We start from the raw sequence: 21,679 nt of genomic DNA, 5'->3' as shown, positions 1-21,679 counted from the left end.
TTCCATAATTCCTAGAATTAACATTTTAATACTAAGCAATTTTGAATGTAATTATGGGGCATGTTCTGTGTTCAATGCATTCTGATATATGGATAATTACTCTTGGTAATATGCTTTACTTAGAATTTATAACAACAATATCAATTTATTGCAAAATTAATTCTATGGCACAATTTAACATTTACTAATGTGATGCCAAAGTGAATGGATATTTTGTTTTGCAGATCAGTTAAGAAACTTTTACTACATTCATGCACTTAATTGGTTATTATTGGTCATCTTGTCTATTTAAAGATACATTTTTTGCAAAGGGCATTTAATAACAAATGTAATGAGATTTTCTGCTTATGTGGCATTATCTAAATAAAAAATAGAAAGGTAATGCAATCATCTTTGGTTATAAAGTGATGGAACAATTCAAAACATTTTGAATCAGGTCAATGGTTCTGATGATTAGTACATTGTTAATCAAGTTCCTTAGATTGCTATCAAACGCTTTCTTTCATTGAGGCTGGTGAGAGGATCATGAATATTAAAGAGATTCAAATGGATCTGCACTCATGTAATATGGAGCACTACAAATGAAAAGGCTAAATGAGCACAGACTGTGACTTTATGTCAGTAACAACCAGTCTTGTATTGATGCCCTGAGGCCTCCATGCTTAGAGGTTTCTCATGGTGAGATATCCAGCTTCCCGGTACTGGCTGCTTTCAGAACGTTCAGTATCTCATATGAATCAGCCTTAGTTCTACTTCCAACGTCTGTCTCATTTGGATTTCCAAGAACCAGTACAGACTGGTCAGGTTATATGACGTCCAGATCAGCACTGGCTTCTTGCTTTTTTACTTGTACAAAATTTTGATTCCCATTTGAAATTGCCTTCCTGTCTAATTGCTTTACTTGTTCCTACATGCTCCTATCTTCCATTTTTTCCTAGATTCTTCTTTGTCCCTTTGTTTTCCTTCTACTCTTCTTCTGGAATCACTTGGATATGGTCATATCATTTGGACTATGCCTTGGACTCATATTGGGCCACTTTCGCTCCTGGCCTATTCCTAGCAGTTTGGGGTAACATTTCAAAGGCTTAAGGGTTTATGCATTTAAACATGCTAAAAAAAGTTTTATTAAGTGTGTCACTAAAAATTTAAGGCCCGATTTTAAAAAAACCCGGCGCGGGTGAAAACCGGGAGATACATGCGTGGCCAGGCTGCGTGCATACTTCAGGGATTTTCAAACACCCATGGTCACGTGCATATCTCCTGAAGATGTACGCCGAAGAATGGGCTAGTGAAAAAGGGGTGGGCCGGGGCCGAGGTCTGGGTGGGGCGCGGATAGGCCGGGACAGCGCCATTAGACGCTGTCCCGCTGAAGGGCGTGCTGGCAGCCGACAGGCCCGCGCAACCTGCTACTGCTCCGGAGAGCAGGTAAGTAGTAAAACAAAAAAAGAAAAGGTTAGTTAGCAGGGTTATAGGGTCAGAGCAGGTAGGGGAGAAGGGAGGCAGGTTAGCTAGGGGGTTTAGAAAGTTCCCTCCTTTATTGGGGCAGACTGGGAGGGAACTGGGGAAAGAGCTTAAGGCATTGCTGTGTGCATCTTGTAAAATTCCCCCCACCTTCCGCACGTGTCGATATAAAATTGGGCATGCATGTATGCAATGGGCAGCCGATTGTATAACATGTGCATGTCGAATGCTACTTAACAGGTTATACATTAAAATTTAGCACGTATATGGAAAAATTACACCATTATTAACAGGGCCGCCATCAGGAATTTTGAGGCCCCATACAGCAAGCAGACAGCGACGGCCCGCGCGCTTTGCCGGCGCATACTGTCTGACGCGGCGGTGACGTCACAGCCGTGTCAGACAGTGAACGCTGGCAGGACAGAGCGCGCGGACGAGTCTCTGTCTGCGGTGCTCTGTAAATCAATGCTATGTGTGTCTAAAAGACACGCATAGCATTGATTCTCTCCCTTCTCTGGGGCCCGCACCCAGGGCCGGCTCCAGGTTTCAGTAGGCCCCTGGGCGACAGACTGTCGGAGAGAGCCTCAGTGGGCCTCTTTGCCATGAACTAATACATCCCCCAAGCGCACCTGCCGCCTGGCGGCTGCGGCGGGCCCCCATATGTGGCAGTAGATCCTGGGGCCCCATACTGCAGGCCCAAGAATACTGCCCTGATGGCGGCCCTGATTATTAACATACATGAAAGCTAAAAACATAGCATGTGAAAGCTACCCGAATAACATGCAAGTACTAAACTGACCACGCTTGTCCACTTTTTCCTCATCAATCCTCCTTTTTATTTAAAACCATTATAAAAGGAGAGGAAGAAGGCTAGGACTGTCAGGAAGAAAATGCAGACCATAGGGAGGTCTACAACAATGCAGGAGTTACCTTATATTATTTTGCAGCATTTTAATAAAAAAAGGTTTGTTTTTCTTTTCAGCTGTTGGCTTTCAGCGTTCCTATTTCAGTGAACCACAACACAGGGAGAGGCAAGAAAGAGAAGGGAGTGCTGGAGTAGTGGTGTTGCTAGGTCAACCAGATCAGAGGAATGCAGGAGGGACTCCGCAGAGCTCTATTACACATCCAGAGGAGGAACACAGGACACCACAACAAGGAGAGGATGGGAAAGAGAGGAGATGAAAAGGAGGTGGATGTGCCTATATCTGATCAGGAGGTAAAGCATATCAAAGAGAAGGGGGTAGAGAAAGGAAAGGGGGAGTATGTTGAATCACAAATTACAGCTGCAGGTGCATGACCGTTAGGGATGTGCTTTTGTTTTTAATAATTCAGGCATTGAAAAGCATTGAAAGCGTGTACTTTTCTTACCTAGTTTAAAGATATACAAGCATATATTGTATGAGTGAAAGAAAGGACTTACTTGCATGTATTATGATTTATGCATGTTAAGTTGGCAAATTTTAAAACATGCACATGCCAAGGAAATTACCATTTTGCCAATTAGTGCCTCAGTTCACCCAGTCCTAATCCAGGTCACAGAGACCTTCCTGGTTCTTTAGCCTGAACTCCCTCCATTCACCGAGACCTTCCACCTGGCCAATAGTACACAATAAACATATTTAATATCACTTATGCTAGGTAATTAGGGGGTGTAAAAATATGCAACTGAGTTGGCAAATATTTACATATGTATTTTTAAATAGCAACTTACATGCACAAATGTTGACCCCAGCCTGGAACATCCCAAATCTCCCCATTTTTATGCATGTATATGTGCATGTGAAAATGAATATACATGCATAGGGGGGGTCATTTTCTAAAGCTAGCGCACACAAAAAGGGACGTTTCGCATGCGATAGCCAAAAAAGGGGTGGAGTCGGGGCGGCATCTGCCCCGAAAGAGGAGGCGTCGGGGTGGACGCCGCGAAGACAGCGTGGACGGCGAAAAGGTAAGGAGCCTTTTTGCTTCCTATTTCGCACCCAATAGCACCACCTTTTACGATGGCGCTATTGGGTGCGAAAGCCGGCGGCAATTGCACCGCGGAGGTGCGATCGCTGCCGGTTATCACAGGAACTCTGCCCCCGCTTCCCCCCCCCCCCCCCCCGTACCGCGCGATTCACACCGCCGTGATGTTTTAGAAAATATAGGCCTTAATTTCTACTTTTATAAAATACAGAATATGAGAGTAGAGGCTGCTTATGCAAGAAAATGTATGTGCATACATTTTTGAAAATTCACCCTTTATCTTCTCACTAAGGGGCAGATTTTCAAAGGGGTATGTGCGTCGGTTACGCGCGTACCCCCCGAAAACCTACCCCAAACCCCCCCTGCGTGCTCCGAGCCTATCTTGCATAGGCTGCCGGCGCGCAAAGCCCCGGGACATGCGTAAGTCCCAGGGCTTTTGGGGGCATGTCAGGGGGCGTGTCGTGACAGGCGCGTCATTGGGGGTGTGTCGGGGTGGGGCTGCGGGTGTGGTTCCGGCCCGGGGCATTTCGGGGGCATGGCTGAGGCCTCCAAAACAGCTCCCTGGCCGGCACGCACGAGTAATGCCTGCCTCTGGCAGGCATAACTTTTAAAACAAAGGTAGGGGGGTTTAGATAGGGCTGGGGGGTGGGTTAGGTAGGGGAAGGGAGGGGAAGGTGCGGGGAGGTGGAAGGAAAGTTCCCTCTGAGGCCGCTCCGATTTTGGAGCGGCCTCGGAGGGAACGGAGGCAGGCTGCGTGCCGACCCCGACGCTGACCCCGACCCTGACCCTCTCCTAAGATATTTCCCAAATTGTTTTATATTAGGGTTGTTATTGGAGTCTGGGAAGCTCTGAAGGATCTTCAATTATTTTATTATGTTATCTTGCTTTTCTGACTTCTTTATGGTTAATAAATAATGCTTCTGCAGTTGAGTGTTTCTGTGGTTTAATGTAATTCCTTTAATCCAGAGCTTCCAAAACTGTGGGTTTGGATCCCAAATGGGGTCACAATACCTCCAGCCTGGGTCACAAATTCCTGAAAGGGCAGCCCTCTCCAGACATCACCAGCATCTGAAGTAGTGGAAATCAGCATGGGATCTTTGAGCTAGCATGCACTCTCAGGTCCTGCAATGGTCTCACCCTCGCTTGAGTTTCTACGTTAACATGAAGCCATGTATGAGGAGAAACTGCGACCACTGCAGGGCCTGTGAACTTTTACTGGCTTAAAGATCCTGTGCTGACTTTCATTACTAATGCTGCTGCCAGCTGCAGATCAACATCAGGCATTGGACCAGCCATTGGGGAAGAGTGTGCAGAGGTCTGTGCAGGTTGTCACTTCTTCTCTATCCTCTCCCATCATCACTGAACTTACCTAAGAGAAAAATGTTGCCCCTGTCATCAGCCTGCCCTCTCTTCCCACTAGCTGTCATCCACTTATCGCCTGAGGCCCAAAGGAAAATGTTGCTGCTGATCCTCCATCTCAAAAAAGATATAATTGCGATGGAGAAGGTACAGAGAAGGGCTACCAAAATGATAAGGGGAATCGAACAGCTCCCCTATGAGGAAAGACTAAAGAGGTTAGGACTTTTCAGCTTGGAGAAGAGACGGCTGAGGGGGGATATGATAGAGATGTTTAAAATCATGAAAGGTCTAGAACGGGTAGATGTGAATCGGTTACTCTTTCGGATAGTAGAAAGACTAGGGGGCACTCCATGAAGTTAGCATGGGGCACATTTAAAACTAATCAGAGAAAGTTCTTTTTTACTCAACGCACAATTAAACTCTGGAATTTGTTGCCAGAGGATGTGGTTAGTTCAGTTAGTATAGCTGTGTTTAAAAAAGGATTGGAGAAGTTCTTGGAGGAGAAGTCTATTACCTGCTATTAAGTTCACTTAGAGAATAGCCACTGCCATTAGCAATGGTAACATGGAATAGACTTAGTTTTTGGGTACTTGCCAGGTTCTTATGGCCTGGATTGTCCACTGTTGGAAACAGGAAACAGGATGCTGGGCTTGATGGACCCTTGGTCTGACCCAGTATGGCATTTTCTTATGTTCTTATCCTAGTCAAGGGGATGTTTGGATGGGGGCTGTCTGCAGGGAGGGATCAGATACAGGAAGGGTTTGAGGGTTGGCTCAGTGCGAAGGATTGGCTGTGGAAGGTGAGAAAAGGGGATGCAAGAGAGGAGCGAGGGGTGAGAATATCAACTGTGGAGGGATATGAGAAAAGAGAGAGGAAGGGGATGACAGATGATCAACTGAGGTAATAGAAATGACTTGGAGGTGAGAGAAGTTCAGTGGGAAGGATGTAAAAAGCTGGAGTGGGTGAGTGACAGGCTAGGCTGGGAAGGGGAGAGGACTGGGAGATTTAAGAAGGGATCAGCTGGAGGGGCAGAGGTTTTAGAGACCCTCTGGAGGGGGATGGAAGTTGAGAGAGGGGATCAGTTGGAGTGCAGGAATGGTGAGTGGAGGGTTTGTTGTAGGCAAACTGCACCTCCGCTAATTAGGTTTGGTTGTCCTCTGGGGTCATGTGAATTTTCAACTGCCAAAATTTGATCACATTGGCTAAAAGTTTGGGAAGCCCTACTTTAATCCTTAGTGACGTTCTGAACTTGGATGTTTAAGGCCCAAGGCGTTCTTTGAGCAATCGCCAAAGGAAGCCAAGGTTATAGATGTTCATGTGGGCCGCAGGAAAGGCCATCCCCAAATCGACCCTTTTAAGGGACGCATGAAGATTAGCCAGGGTTATTTCTTAAAGGTGTCTGACTTGGGTCGCCGATGTCGTTCGGAAACCCATTTGGTGCCTTTAAGGGACAGCATAGTCTGTCATCCACCAGGGGCTGCAGGAATGGATGCACTATGCCAGGGGTATTTCTTAAAGGTTTCTGACTTGGGCTGCCAATGTCAGGTTGTTCTGGTAACCTGTTTGGCACCTGTTAGTCCGAAATCCATGAGGGGCCGCATGGCTTATGATGTTTATCCCCCGCGGCCATTTCTAAAATGTCCATTTTGTGCGTGTTCAAGCCAGCAGCTGCAGAAATGCCAAGGGGGAGAGGGCACCTCCCCAATTTCTCTGAAGGAGATGTGCGGCTGCTGGCAATGCTGATTGTAGCTGATGAGAGGCACCTCTTTTTCACCCTGGGAGCCAGCGCAATCAGGAGAGGGCAGATGCTGCCTGGCTGGTGCTCAGGGCAAGATTCAATGCCCAAGCATCCTACCCCAGGGAGGTGAGTATGGCTGAGGCCTTGAATTGTAGCTTGAATTGAATGCTGGGTGGCCCAGCATTAAATAAATGTTTGCATTTTTTATTTTTCTTCTCCCTGCGTATGGGCGAGGCCTCCATTGATAGCTTGAATTGTAGGATGGGTAGGAGGTGCAGGCCCAGCATTAAATACTGTAGTGTATTTAGTATTGTTTGCATTTTTTATTTCTGTGGCCAGGTGGAAGCGTTGAAAAAGAGGGCCAGGCATCTGTGGCAGATGTGGGCAGCCAGATGGTGAGTATATTAGGAATTACAGATGATTATTACACCCCTTAAATCGATAATATAGAGGTTCATGCGCACGCTTGTCCATTTACTTGGCTTCCCATCATTACAATTGTTGTGAGTGGAGATAATAAGGTTTATTTATATCTGTTGTGTATTATTCATACGTCTTTCCTTCCATCCTTCCGTCTTTCTTTTTCCCCCCAACATCTTTTGCTATTACCGATTTCAGACACCTCCAGTTCCAGTGCTGAGGATGAGGAGGAGGAGGAAAAAGAGGAAGAGGTGGCCGTGATGGAGGAGAAGGAGGAGGAGGAGGAAGAGGAGGAGGAAGAAGAGCCAGAAGGCCCACCCCCAATACGCCACCTTCAATCCCACCCGATTTCTGGCCCCCACCCCCATCACCACCACCCCAACCCCACCTTTCTGGCCCCCACCCCCAAACAGTGCTGTCCCTGTAATGTGCAAGTGGAAAAATATGATAGGGAAGAGGTTAGAGAAGAGGATGATGACAAGGGTAATTTCACGAAATGGGGAGAGGGTACATGAAGATACCAGGCAAGGGGTATCAGTGGCGATGTCTAGGGGTTGGAGGAAGCCATTATCTCCTGTGTTTTTATTAGCAGGCTTCCCACCTTTAATCATACTCTAATAAAGCATAAGAAGGTAAAAAATAGAAATCTCGAAAACACTAAAAATGAGAGACATTGTAGCCTTGGAAAAACAGGGAACTAATTTATTGAGAAGACAAAGAAAACTGTCACTGTAGTGTTGCTGATGTGAAGACTTGGCTTAAGGCCTCCACAGCCAGAACCAGTCCTCCCACCAGTGCTGTGATGTTGTTTTGGAACTCTAGATTCTCCCGCTGTATCTTCTGGAGGACTGATTGGACTCCGGTCCATCCCTCCATAACAGCAAAGTTGTGACCTTGCTGATGTTCTATTAGGTTGGTCACCATGTTGTTGGCAAGCTCATCTAGGCATACGATGGGCTTGCCAACCTCCTCCAGTTGGTGCTCTACCGGAGCCCCTGTAGTTTCTGCTGGCTGTGTTTCAGGGACATCCTCTGGAGGGGTGTCCTCCTGCAGGGTCAGCGTCCAAAGTTGTTCGGGCTGTGTATCCTCGACCACCTGGATCTCAGTGGGAGGGTTCTCATTGTGATGTCGGAGAATATGAATTCAGGCGTGGAAGGAGAGTCTGAATCACCTTCCACGCCCTCATCCATATTGTTTCTTGTCACATCTTCTGACACAGCAGCTGCCGGAATAGACAAAACATTCAAAAATTAGTTAGGTCGCTCGCCCAAGCACATAGAAATAAACAAAAAATGCAAACAAGGCAGTCATTTTGAAAATTGTATCTTCTGGTCGACCTGAGTCACAGCTGTCAGGTGCAGTCACTCTGTCAAGTGCCTCTGGGCAAGTGTGGAGAGGACCAGCTCCTCCAGGGGTGTCAATTGCAGACTGCAAGCAGACCCACCACCTGTCTGTTTATGCGAAACCACAATTTTGGCAGCTTTCTCCTTCACCGCCATGTGAGTGTCACGCCAGTGATGCTGGATCTGCTTCACATCCCTGGTCTTGACCCCCTGGAGACTGACCTCTTGAGCGATCCACTCCCAGATTTGCTTTCTGGTGGACTGTGAGCACTTGGATTTGAAGAGGGTCTGGTAGTTGTCGCACACACTCCAGCAGAGTTGCTCCTTCTCCACATCAGTGAAGTGCACATCATGCACACGCTTCTGTGGAGGTGGTTGGACATCACTAGGGCCTGCCTGCCTGCTCTTCATACAGATGCAAGCTTCATTTTCTTCTATTGGCATTCTGATGACCGTCCACATGACCACCGGCATTTTGACCGTAGTTCTCCATGTCAGTTACTTGCTGCCGAAACAAAGACAGGAAAGAAAAGTATAGTAGGGATGTGAATCGTTTTTTAACGATTAAAATTATCGTCCGATAATTTTAATATCGTCTTAAATCGTTATAGAACACGATACAATAGAAATTCTAACGATTTATCGTTAAAAATCGTTAAATCGTGTTAGTTCGCACTAACAGGAGTTAGTGCGCACTAACTCGAGTTAGTGCGCACTAACTGAAAATGATACAAATTGACACTTTCCAGGTCAGTAAAGGTCAGTTAGGAATGAATATGTGTTCCTATTGGCTGGCTGCCCTCTTATCTATTGATGTTAACCAGGTTCCCACTGAGGTGATGGTTGGGGGGATGGGAAATGCAAATGGAAACTCAGGAACACTAACAGAAAATGATACAAATTATTGACACTATCCAGGTCAGTAAAGGTCAGTTAGGAATGAATATGTATTCCTATTGGCTGGCTGCCCTCTTATCTATTGATGTTACCAAGGTTCCAACTGAGGTGATGGTTGGGGGGATGGGAAATGAAAACTGTTGGTAGTTGACAAAAAAAGTAATGTGATCAGTCAATATGACTAGAACCTGTGCCCTATTCCTGATACCAGGGGTGTTGTGATCTTCCTGCACTCAGTGCCCTATCCCTGATACCAGTCTGAGACAGCTCCCTCCCTGCATTACTAGTGAGAGGCTGGCTTCACAGACAGGGGGGAGCTGCCTGACCCTCACTCCTGACTTCCCCCATGTCCCAGCTAGTGAATGGTGTGTGGGTGAGGGGGGGGGGGGGAAGGATGGTGAAGTCTGAGACAGCTCCCTCCCTGCATTACTAGTGAGAGGCTGGCTTCACAGACAGGGGGGAGCTGCCTGACCCTCACTCCTAACTTCCCCCATGTCCCAGCTAGTGAATGGTGTGTGGGTGAGGGGGGGGGGGGGAGGATGGTGAAGTCTGAGACAGCTCCCTCCCTGCATTACTAGTAAGAGGCTGGCTTCACAGACAGGGGGGAGCTGCCTGACCCTCACTCCTGACTTCCCCCATGTCCCAGCTAGTGAATGGTGTGTGGGTGAGGGGGGGGGGAGGATGGTGAAATCTGAGACAGCTCCCTCCCTGCATTACTAGTGAGAGGCTGGCTTCACAGACAGGGGGGAGCTGCCTGACCCTCACTCCTGACTTCCCCCATGTCCCAGCTAGTGAATGGTGTGTGGGTGAGGGGGGGGGGGGGAGGATGGTGAAGTCTGAGACAGCTCCCTTTCTGCATTACTAGTGAGAGGCTGGCTTCACAGACAGGGGGGAGCTGCCTGACCCTCACTCCTGACTTCCCCCATGTCCCAGCTAGTGAATGGTGTGTGGGTGAGGGGGGGGGGGGGTGGGGAAGTCTGAGACAGCTCCCTCCCTGCATTACTAGTGAGAGGCTGGCTTCACAGACAGGGGGGAGCTGCCTGACCCTCACTCCTGACTTCCCCCATGTCCCAGCTAGTGAATGGTGTGTGGGTGAGGGGGGGGGGGGAGGATGGAGAAATCTGAGACAGGTCCCTCCCTGCATTACTAGTGAGAGGCTGGCTTCACAGACAGGGGGGAGCTGCCTGACTCTCACTCCTGACTTCCCCCATGTCCCAGCTGGTGAATGGTGTGTGGGTGAGGGGGGGGGAGGATGGTGAAGTCTGAGACAGCTCCCTCCCTGCATTACTAGTGAGAGGCTGGCTTCACAGACAGGGGGGAGCTGCCTGACCCTCACTCCTGACTTCCCCCATGTCCCAGCTAGTGAATGGTGTGTGGGTGGGGGGGGGGGGGGGGGAGGATGGTGAAGTCTGAGACAGCTCCCTCCCTGCATTACTAGTGAGAGGCTGGCTTCACAGACAGGGGGGAGCTGCCTGACCCTCACTCCTGACTTCCCCCATGTCCCAGCTAGTGAATGGTGTGTGGGTGAGGGGGGGGGGGGGGGGATGGTGAAGTCTGAGACAGCTCCCTCCCTGCATTACTAGTGAGAGGCTGGCTTCACAGACAGGGGGGAGCTGCCTGACCCTCACTCCTCCGGGGTATTGTGATCTTCCTGCACACAGTGCCCTATCCCTGATACCAGGGGTGTTGTGATCTTCCTGCATGCAGTGCCCTATCCCTATTAATACCAGGACTGTTGTGATCTTCCTGCACGCAGTGCCCTATCCCTAATACCAAGGGTGTTGTGATCTTCCTGCACACAGTGCCCTATTCCTGATACCAGGAGTGTTGTGATCTTCCTGCATGCAGTGCCCTATCCCTGATACCGGGATGTGTGCAAGAAGATCCCAACACCCCCGGTATCAGGAATAGGGCACTGTGTGAAGGAAATCACAACACTCCTGGTATTAATAGGGATAGGGCACTGTGTGCAGGAAGATCACAACACTCCTGGTATTAATAGGGATAGGGCACTGTGTGCAGGAAGATCACAACACCCCTGGTGCCAGGGTTAGGGCACTGTGTGCAGGAAGATCACAACACTCCTGGTATTAATAGGGATAGGGCACTGTGTGCAGGAAGATCACAATACCCCTGGTATCAGGGTTAGGGCACAAGTTCTAGTCACATTGACTGATCACATTACTTGTTTTGTCAAGCTACCAACTGTTTCCATTTCCCATCCCCCATATACTGTCAGTGGGAAGCTTGGTAACATGAATAAATAAGAGGGCAGCCAATAGGAATACATATTCATTCCTAAACTGACCTTAACTGACCTGAAAAGTGTCAAATTGTATCATTTTCAGTTAGTGCGCACTAACTCCCGTTAGTGCGCACTAATCGGAAAAAATGATTTTTAACGATTTTTTAACTAAAAAATCGTGCCTAACACAATTTTCTTGCCCTGCCACACGATTTCTATCGTTAAGACGATATGGAAAACGATTCACATCTCTAAAGTATAGTACTCCAGTTAGTGGCTATTTAAAGAACAGCTATGATACATGAGAAAACACATCGGACAGGTACAGAGTGAGAATGGCCTTCGAGAGAGCATGGACAGACAGAAAAATAAAGAGACACAGCCACCCCAGAGAGCATGGACAGACAGAAAAAGAGACACAGGCCCCCCAGAGAACATGGACAGACAGAAAAATAAAGAAACACAGCCACCCCAGAGAGCATGGACAGATAGAAAAATAAAGAGACACAGGCACCCCAGAGAGCATGGACAGACAGAAAAATAAAGAGACACAGGCCTCCCAGAGAGCATGGACAGACAGAAATATAAAGAGACATAGCCACCCCAGAGTGCATGGACAGGGAGAGAAAGGCTTCCCAGATTGGTACCAGAAAATAAAAAATATAAAGCGGACTTTAATGGCGCCAAAAAATCACTAGCGTACACGGATCAAGCGTCCTTAAGCTAACAGACGTTCTTAACTGGGTCCGCAAAATGGATTTCTAGGGACCAGAAAGCAAGGAATTTCTATAGAAAAACTCCAGGAAGGACAAAGAAACACAGCCCCTCAGAGCATGGACAGAGACTTGGAGAAAGGCTTCCCAGATTGCTACCCCAAAATAATAACAAATAAAAAAATCAAGGGTTTTAATGCCGAGTCACCGGCATACAGGGATCGATCATCGTTTAAGAAGCTAACAGACGTTCAAAAAGTGGATAAGAATGTCGGTGCCAGGGGTGGCTGCCTCCAGGTATTACATTCAAGCATGAGACGTCAATCTACAATACAATTTTATGGTCATGTGATGATGTGAGCCGGGCATACAGGAATAGGATGCTGACAAAAATTGCCGAGAAAAAGTTTTCCCCCTATACACACGTTTCCAATACCAATGGACCCATTAATTTTGTGATCCCTATTTTTGGACATTTATCTTTAACACGCTATATCCTCAAATGCTATATATAAGAATGTACATTAACAATTTATTCAATAAAAAAAAAAATATATAATATAAAAAGTGTTTATATAAGTCGAAAGTAACCAGTTCTTACCTTTGCAAAATGAAGGAAATGAAGCGATGAAGCTCAAGTCTCGATGAAGTTAGTCTCGATATAGCTCGTCTCGATGAAGCTCAAGTCGTGTGAATTCAAGGGACCAGTCTGTAGACAGTACATGTCCAACTCGACACAAAGAGGAAGTTTACTTAGTTGCAGCTATTGATATACCTTACTCCTAATAGGATTATGATGCGCTTGCTGATGTCACAGGCACAATGCGGGAGCAAAGCCGATATCAAATATGCATTATTCCTTTTAAATATTGATTTTTGTACTTCAACAATTGTACTACATTTGCCAAACCATTTTTTGACAGATATACACAGACTAGGCGCACCAGCGATGCAATATTGAACGAACGATGCAATAAAAAAAATGGCGCTATAGACGCTGCGTTTCAAACAACGTGTGTGATTTTTGCGCTTTTAATTTCAGATAAATTTAAATATTGCATCCGCAGTGCCTGTGAAAAAATATGTGCGTTAAAACCGCGTGCATTCCTAATGAATGCAATTTCTTTGCACATTTTTTTTTTTTTTAGCATCGGCCCCTTTGGTATTTATTATTTCAGATACCTCAGCACAGAAGAGGAGGAGGAAGAGGAAGAAGAAGATGAACTACCACTTCCACCATCACTGCCACCTCCGCCAACCCTGCCATCACCTCCAACAGCACCACGGCCCCCCCCCAACCCATTTCCTGCAGGATGAGGAGATAGTCATCATTGACGATGAGGAGCCCTCCATTGATGCTCCATCTGTGGCCTGCGATCTGCAGGACCAAGAGGCTGCATCCGAGGACATACCTCATGAGGGAGGAAAGCTTCTTCAATGGAGGCATGCCTGGATGCTGTGCTTGCACTGCTTGGTCATCTGGACCACAGGATGGACACAATGCAAGGGCTCCTGGTGTATATGGGGGCCAACTTGGAAGAGCTGGTAGAAGGCCATCAGCAGATGATTGAGCTTCTGTATCTATAGTGAATAGCAGGAGCTCAATTGCTGATGGTCCTGTCCTGGCCATGGCTAAGTGGGCCCCCATCGCTCCACCAGTGATGCTCCTCCTTATTCCCCAGGGACACCAACACAATCTCTGTCTTCCATCCCAACCCCAATCTTATTTTTTTTGTATATATAAATATTTATTTTGTACATAATTTAATATATCTATAAGATATATATATATATCTATAAGATATATTTGAAATATATCTATAAGATATATTAGAAATATATTAAGATTTCTAAATTTGTTGCTTGTCCTGTTGGCTCTCCAAGTATTACAACCAGCACCAGCCTCCAGTGCTGTTCCTGTAATGTGCAAGGGCAAAAATATGATGGAGTGGGAATGTTGGGGAAGTGGATCCTTGGCACAAAGTGGGGTTGACGCTACCTGTGAGGGAGGACCCTCACAGATCCCCTCCATCAGGAGGCGAGGCCATACAGGAAGCAGATGCAAGCAGGAACTTCGGCAATACCAGCCCTCATGCCCCGCGGGTTGAGCGCTTGGGTGCCGGGGCCGGCTGGTCATAGGAGGGCCTCTACATGGATGATCCTGGGGACGGTCAAGCATGGAGTGAGACAAGGAACAGCAAGGATCCAACAGGCAATAGGAGAAGTCAGTTCTGGTCCACGGGTCAGAGGCAGATGGCAAATTCGTAGCCGGGTCCGATTCAGGGGTCACGCCAAAGTCAGTCCAAAGAGCAGGGCGAAGAAACTAAAGCAGGAAAGAATGGGAACTGGAAACTCAAGCACAGGAGCAAACAGGAACGAAGATTGGAACTCAGGATCAGGAACAAACAGGAATGAAGACTGGAACTCAGGATCAGGAACGCAGCAACTCAGGAACTACGCTGAGGACAAGCTCTGACTAGCAGAGCTTGCCTTAAATACCCTGAGCCACTGTTGTCATCAGTAGGGGCCACGGGAGCCACGTGCAAAGCGCACGTGCCTAGGAGCAGGATGCCAAGGAAGGTGGTGGTGGTGGCATAGGCCGTGTGGCGGCAGCCACTGGTGGAAGAGAGGAGGCATGAGCTGAAGGAGGGGAACTCCTCACCACACCAGAGGAAACAGGATGCATGGCAGTGACATGGCTGCAAAGAGGGCTGCCAGTGCCCACCGCTGTGAGAGCAGGAGGGACCAAGCTCGGGGCCCAGCATCGGAAAGTAGAATGTCCTGGCCTAAGGCCTCCTTGGCCTGAAATTGTAACAGGTAAGAGGTAAGGGGAGAAGATGATGACAGTGGTCATGCCATGGTCAGGAGGGGATTGGGAAGGGAGATATATGAAGATACCAGGCGAGGGGTAGGGATGTGATATTTAGGGGTTGGGGGAAGAGGTAAGAAAAGGGATGAAAAATAAAAATAGAAAAGGGGGCCTTCTGCTACAATAAAGTGGTTCCTTGAGAGGTTGTGAATCCTTAAAGGCAACAGGATGGAAATGAGGAAAAGGGTGCATGGGGGTAATGCTGGTGGGCGGTTACGTCCCTTAACAGAAGACATTGGTATATTATTACCCTTAACCAAAAAGCCTTAATGCTTGATATAACTGCAACATTGCTCTTCGTTTCAATGGCAGGGGGAAAAGGGGAATTGGATTCAGATAACAACCAATGAAAGCCCCGACTTTTACGGACTGGGAATTGATAAGCATGGGGGTAACCTGCATGGAACAGCTGTTATTTCCTTTACCATAAAGCATGGGATTACTACCCTTAACTAATAAGCCTTGATGCTTTTGATGCAACTGCAACATTGCTCTCTACTTTGACGGCGGGGGAGTGGGAGCAGAGGAATTGGATTCACGTGATAACCAACACGGACTTTTACAGTCTGGAGTACTAATACACAGACATAAGGGAACAAGCACAGGACTGCTTCAACAGCCAAGTCCATAAGTAATGCACATCAAGTAGCACTGCTTGAATTTTCAAGAAGGCTCATCATCCAGTAATAGAGAAACATGGGGGTAACCCATACAGCATGGCAGATACTATCATAATAATCTTGCTGGGCAGACTAGATGGACCATTTGGTTCTTTTCTACTGTCATTATTAAGTTACTATGAATATGATATTTTTTTTATTAGCTTTTCCATGGGCATCGCTGTATAAGCCTTCTGCAAGTAAGGCAATTGTCTCCTCACTGGAAATCAGAAGCAATAATTCTATAAATGTAGTAGTTTAATGATCAGTGAAATTAATATTAATTTCTTCATACCTATAACATTGTCTCATACCTATAACATAACAAATTTATCACGAACTCAGGGAAGAGGATAATTTTGTGAAAACAGAAAATGAATGTTCTGTGAACCATATTGGAAATGGAACTGGGCATAAGGATCACTAAGTGGCCTATTTGTAACGTGTGGTAAAATAGTGCCTTTTTGTGTTGTTTTAATATATTATTTATCCGCTCTAAGGCATGCACAAAAACTATTTAACTTTCAATTTCAGCACAAGCATAGGATTAAAGAGACCATCATAACACCCAAACAGCTGATTGGACTTCTCTTTGTCCATCAACTTCCAAGGATCATATATAACCATAGGTCTCAGTGTACTACAGGTCAATAGATTTTTTATATCATTTTTATATGAAAATAAAAAGGAACCAAGAGGACAAGAATTTTACTTCCCTCAAATGATATTTCTCTTCATTGTCCAAATTAGGAAATAGCATTCAACTGGAGCATTCGGCAAAAAACCAGATATAACGTTATGTTTCAAATTTCTTCTGCTTCAGGGGTAATTCATATGCTCGGTGGCTTCCAATTTTCATGGCTCATTAAACTGAAAATAAACATGAAAAACTGAATGTAAAATTGTATAATACCAAAAATCACAATATACAAAATCTAAACTTACCCACACTGCAAAATGCATTATTATCGGTAATCTTTTTTTTTTTTTAATTTTTATTTATGCAATTTCAAAATTATACAAGACAATCTTGATGGAAAATAAAAACTGAAATGGGGAATTAACAATTAAAGGAAAAAGAAAGGCAGAAAACCACCATTCTACATATTCTCGTAAACACTTTCAATTTTCAGTCCAGTCCTTGATAGAGGGGGAGAACACCAATCCACAACCCAAGGGAAAATAACAAAACAATAGACAAAAGATCTAGAAACCCAGCCATTATAGTATAGGGAACTGTTGTGAGACCATTATGACTGGAGGTCAACTAAAGGTTTGGTAGAAGGTGCTTTACCTATCAAAAATTGGGTCATCTGGAGCGGGTCATAAAAAAATATACAAATTATTCTGGTATTTTACCATGCACTTGCATGGAAATTTAAGGAAAAAAATACCCCCCCACTTGTTGAATCCTAGGACACAATAAAAGAAACTGCTTTCACCTCTTTTGAATCTTCCTGGAGACATCCGGGAAAACTTTAACTTTAAACTGTAGAGTTCTAATCTATGCTGAAAAAAGAGTTTCAGCAACCAGGCTTTGTCCTGCTCAAAAACTAGTGTAACGATGAGTGTTGCAGAAACTGCAATCTCAATATCTGATGTTTCAAGTATTGTAGAAATATCCATGCTAGGCCCTTCAACCAGGGCCAGGGCATCCATTTGTTCTCCATATTGATCATTCCCAGACCTCTCAAATTGTGGTAGATAATAAATTCTGGAAACAGGTGGAACTGTGTTTTCAGGGACTTGAAAAACTTCTAATAAGCATCTCCTAAACATTTCTTTAGGAGATATTAAAGGCAGCTTTGGAAAATTTATAAACCTGAGATTTTTGCTCTTCACGGAATTTTCCAGATTTTCAATCTTTAAAGCCATACTGTTATTTTCTTTAATCAATAATGTTTGAGATTGCTGAATTGAGTTCACTTGAACCCGAAGTGACGAACATTGTTGCTCTAATTCGGCAGTAGCATAGGCTAAGCCAGAAATTTTACTATCCAAGTTCCCATAGTGTGAAGTCAAAGGAGATAGTTATTGTAAAACAGAACCATGGAATTCAGCTATTGCATCCCAGATAGTTTCCAGCGAGAACACAGAGGGTCTCCGAATCGAAAGGAGTGAAGCAGAAGAGGAAAATAGTTCACTCACAGTTCTTTGAGCCCCTTGAACAGTTCCTGTGTTGCCTCCATGTCTTCTGTCCCACAAACTCTCAGCATCCAGTTGTCCAAGATCACAAAATGGATGAGCAGCAGAGAAATTAAGATCCTGGTCACTCCCCAGAGAGACTGCCGATCCCACCTCTAGGTTTACCAGCGTTTCCTATGATTCTTGGGAGCCTTTCTCCAATGCAGAATTGCCTGGTGGCGTTCTCTCAGTCGGGCTTAAAGAGCCTGGGAAAGAAGGGAGCTCAAATTCCCCTCCCATTCTCTTCAGTGGCTGAATTCCTGACAAGATGCTGCTTCTCACGACGTGGGAGTCCATTGGGCCCATCAGAAATTGCGATGAAGGGACCTTAGGGAATGGCCCTGCTCTCGGCTTTCTCTTCCTTCCCATTTAGGCAATAGGAGAAATGTTTAAAATAAAAATAGCCCAAGAGAGATCCGCACGGCATTCTCAATCAGTCAGCCATCTTGGATCTGCCCCGCTCCATCGGTAATGATTTGAAGATTATTCAACCCAGGATTGTGTGCGATTTGCACCATTGAAAACATATCACCTTTTAAAGGAGTTAACGTATTCCCATGAGAACATCACTCCCGATGTAAATGGCCAACAGCTTTGAGGATATCCCAAACCAGATTCTCACGCGTTTAGTGCCATTAGAGCTTATCATTTTTCAGAAGGACTGATGTACACCCAAGGGGTGGTCATTTCCAGCAACCTGTTCCTATTGGCTGTTAAGACAAACCGCTGTCAAAATAAACGTAAACATTGGCACGATTTTCACACAATCCTACAAACAAGAACTCCATTTGATCTCGCTGTTCAAACCGTGTGGGAATACCAAGTTCATTTTATAAAACCATCTCTGTTACCTTTGTAATACAATTACCATATTTTTTCCCATGATTTTACCAAACTGCAGTGCCTGAGTACCTCAATTTGGCAAATCCCAAGGTGATTTTCCACTATTGTCATGGCTACAAATCTCATGCCCACCCACCCCTCCATCCCAGGACCATCATGCTTTAAGGTATCCATGCTTTGAGGTGAAAGAGGCCTTGTGAAGCCTCCTTCACCTCAAAGCCCAGAATCCCAGCCCACTCTCTCCCCGAATCTCCATCTGAATCATATACTGATTAAGTACTACCTCATTTCCAAAAGAAATCTGCCCCCACCTTTCTGAAAACTCACTCCCTGTACTTCTCCATGTTTCTCTGCAGAAAAGTATTAGTGCAAAACCAAACCCACACCACTTTCACAAAAATCCATAACAAAGTGGGATTCATGAAAAAACAACATTAATTTTGTTTACTAAAGGTCATATAAAGTGCCAATAATATGCTATAAGGTATTCACTGTGTTATGTGTAAATCTGTTCTAATCATACACCTTAAAACACAATCCATTTTCTTTATTCAAAAACATTCTAAAACTATGCAAATAAACAGGGTCATTCATCAAAATGCGTTATGGTGTTAACTCATGCGATAATGCGTTAACACATGCATTAACGCCATAATGTATGCAATAATAATGTTACCGCATGGCACAAATGCAAATTTTTTGAAGGGGCGGGATTGGGGAAGGGGTGGGGCGGGATTAATAAAAATGAGGGGCAATATCACACCGTGCAATAGCATAATGCATGCTATTGCATGGTTTTAATGCCAGAAATAAGTATGCCATTTTTCCTGGCGTTAAGCTGTGTGATATGCCCGAAAAAGTCTGTAACACAATTTGCGATAAAGATTGCAAATTGCATTTTATCCATTTCTGGGCAGGGAGAGGGAGTGGAGTAGAGAGAGAGAGAGCAGCTGGGGAGTCCTTCACAGAACTCAACTATTTATATCACTATAAGAAGGCCAGCTAATAGCTCGAGGTGAGGTGTTGGTGGTAATTTAGAGTTTAGGGGTCAGTTTTGCATGCAGAGTGAGACGTACGAACAGCGCAGTACACTCAGTGAAGATTTGACGTCATTTTGATTGAGGAGTGTCTCAGAAATTTGAGATTTCTACTATGTTCTCTCAGCTTAGCTTGATAGTACCCTGTCATTCTCTTAGATGGGTTTATACAACAAACTAAAGGGTAGATTTTGTAAGATGCGCGCGTCCATGTGCTTGCGCTTCCCGGTGTGCACACATGGACAGGCCGATTTTATAACATTTATTTTATTTATTGTTTTTGTTATACCGAGTTTCATGATAGGCATCACATCAACCCGGTTTACAAATAACAAGGAGTGTAAAGCATAACGTAACGTAAAAAACAATATTTTCAATAAGAACCTTGAACTTTAAATACAGTGAATCAGAAAAAGGGAGAGGGAAAGTTACAAAAAACAAGGAAAATAAACTTGGGATGGAAGGGGAGAAATTGAACAGCACAATATTTACATTTCAGCCTATTGATACATTAGAATAGCAAGTGAAAAAATAAGACTATGAAATGGTACATAGGTAATCAAATGAATAAATATGACAGTTGTGAATGGTAATAGTATGATAAATAAATAGTATGATAAATAAACATGTGGGTGCCAGCTTGCACATGTTATAAAATAGGCAGGCTGCATGCACAAGCACACCAGATTTTATAATCCACGTGCATTTGTGCGTGTGGTGTGCACGGGGGGGGGGGGGGGGGGGGGGGGGGACATGCAAAATTGCTCTGCGACGAGATCAGAGCTCCCCTAGTTCCCTCCCAGTCTGCTCTAATTTAGGAGCGGACTGGGAGGGAACTTTCCTACCCCCTACCCTAACCTCTTTTCCCCTTCCCCTCTCCTCCCCTCCCTCTAAAACCATTTTTTAAAAATCTTTTACCTTTTGTTGTGCAAATTACTTCAGGGCCCGACCTGAAGCAACTTGCGCGTGCTAGCAGCTGGCCGGCACGCGAGGCCCTGGGACAGCGAGGAATGGCGCTGTCCCGGCCCACCCTACTCTGCCCCGTGGCCCGCCCCCTTTTGAGGCCCTGGCACTTACACGCGTCCTGGGGTTTACGCGCGTGGCCGGGCCCGTTTGAAAATTGGCCTGGCGTGCGTAAGGACCGGCCACGCGCATAAACCCAGGGATTTACGCGCACTGGGGTTTTAAAACCTGGATTTTAGATTTATTTTTTTTTAAAGTAGATTGCGACTAGCAGATTCCTTTTGCTCTTTTTGGGATTTCAATAAATCAGAACCTGTCCTTACTAGGATATCACGAACCTTCATTCAAAGCTGCTGGATGGGAAGGGGGGGTTCCCTGATTTTTGTACTTATATTCTTTTTTCTCTATAATCCCAGTCACCATACAATTAACCCTCACTAGGGAGCTACACTATGGCTAACTGGAACCTAGCATGCTTTTTACGATGAATCCTACCTATAGGCATCTTTTTTATCTGATGATTTGAGATCAATCGCCCAGGGGCTGTCACTGCTGCCCTTGCAACATTCCTAGCCCCTGCCATTCTTCTGTAGCCAATCCCAGAATATAATTGATCATATATGGTACTTTCAGTACAAGCCAAGAAAACTAATTATTTAGCTCTAAGTGGCCAATGTACTAAACTGCATTAATATCAGCATTTTATATGTGTATTAATGGCTAATGTTAAAGAGAGTCAAATGAGGCATGTGCTATTGCAGATCATAAAGTATTCACATTAATGTAGATACTAACATAAAACTTAAAGATACCTCATGACGGTGTCATTAAAATGTTGGTGATTGTTATCGCCGCGGTCGCCGCGTCAGCGACCGGGCTCCTACCTCCTCAGCTGGGTCCGGGGGTCTGCCGCAAGCCGCGGGAGCCAGGGCCGGCCTGGCCGCATGGCGGTGATCCTCCCTCGTGGAGGACGCTGCCGAGCT

The sequence above is a fragment of the Rhinatrema bivittatum genome, chromosome 9 (genome assembly GCF_901001135.1).
Source record: "Rhinatrema bivittatum chromosome 9, aRhiBiv1.1, whole genome shotgun sequence".
Lineage (NCBI taxonomy): Eukaryota > Metazoa > Chordata > Amphibia > Gymnophiona > Rhinatrematidae > Rhinatrema > Rhinatrema bivittatum.
The sequence above is the reverse complement of the archived record's forward strand: the minus strand, read 5'-3'. Positions refer to the sequence as shown.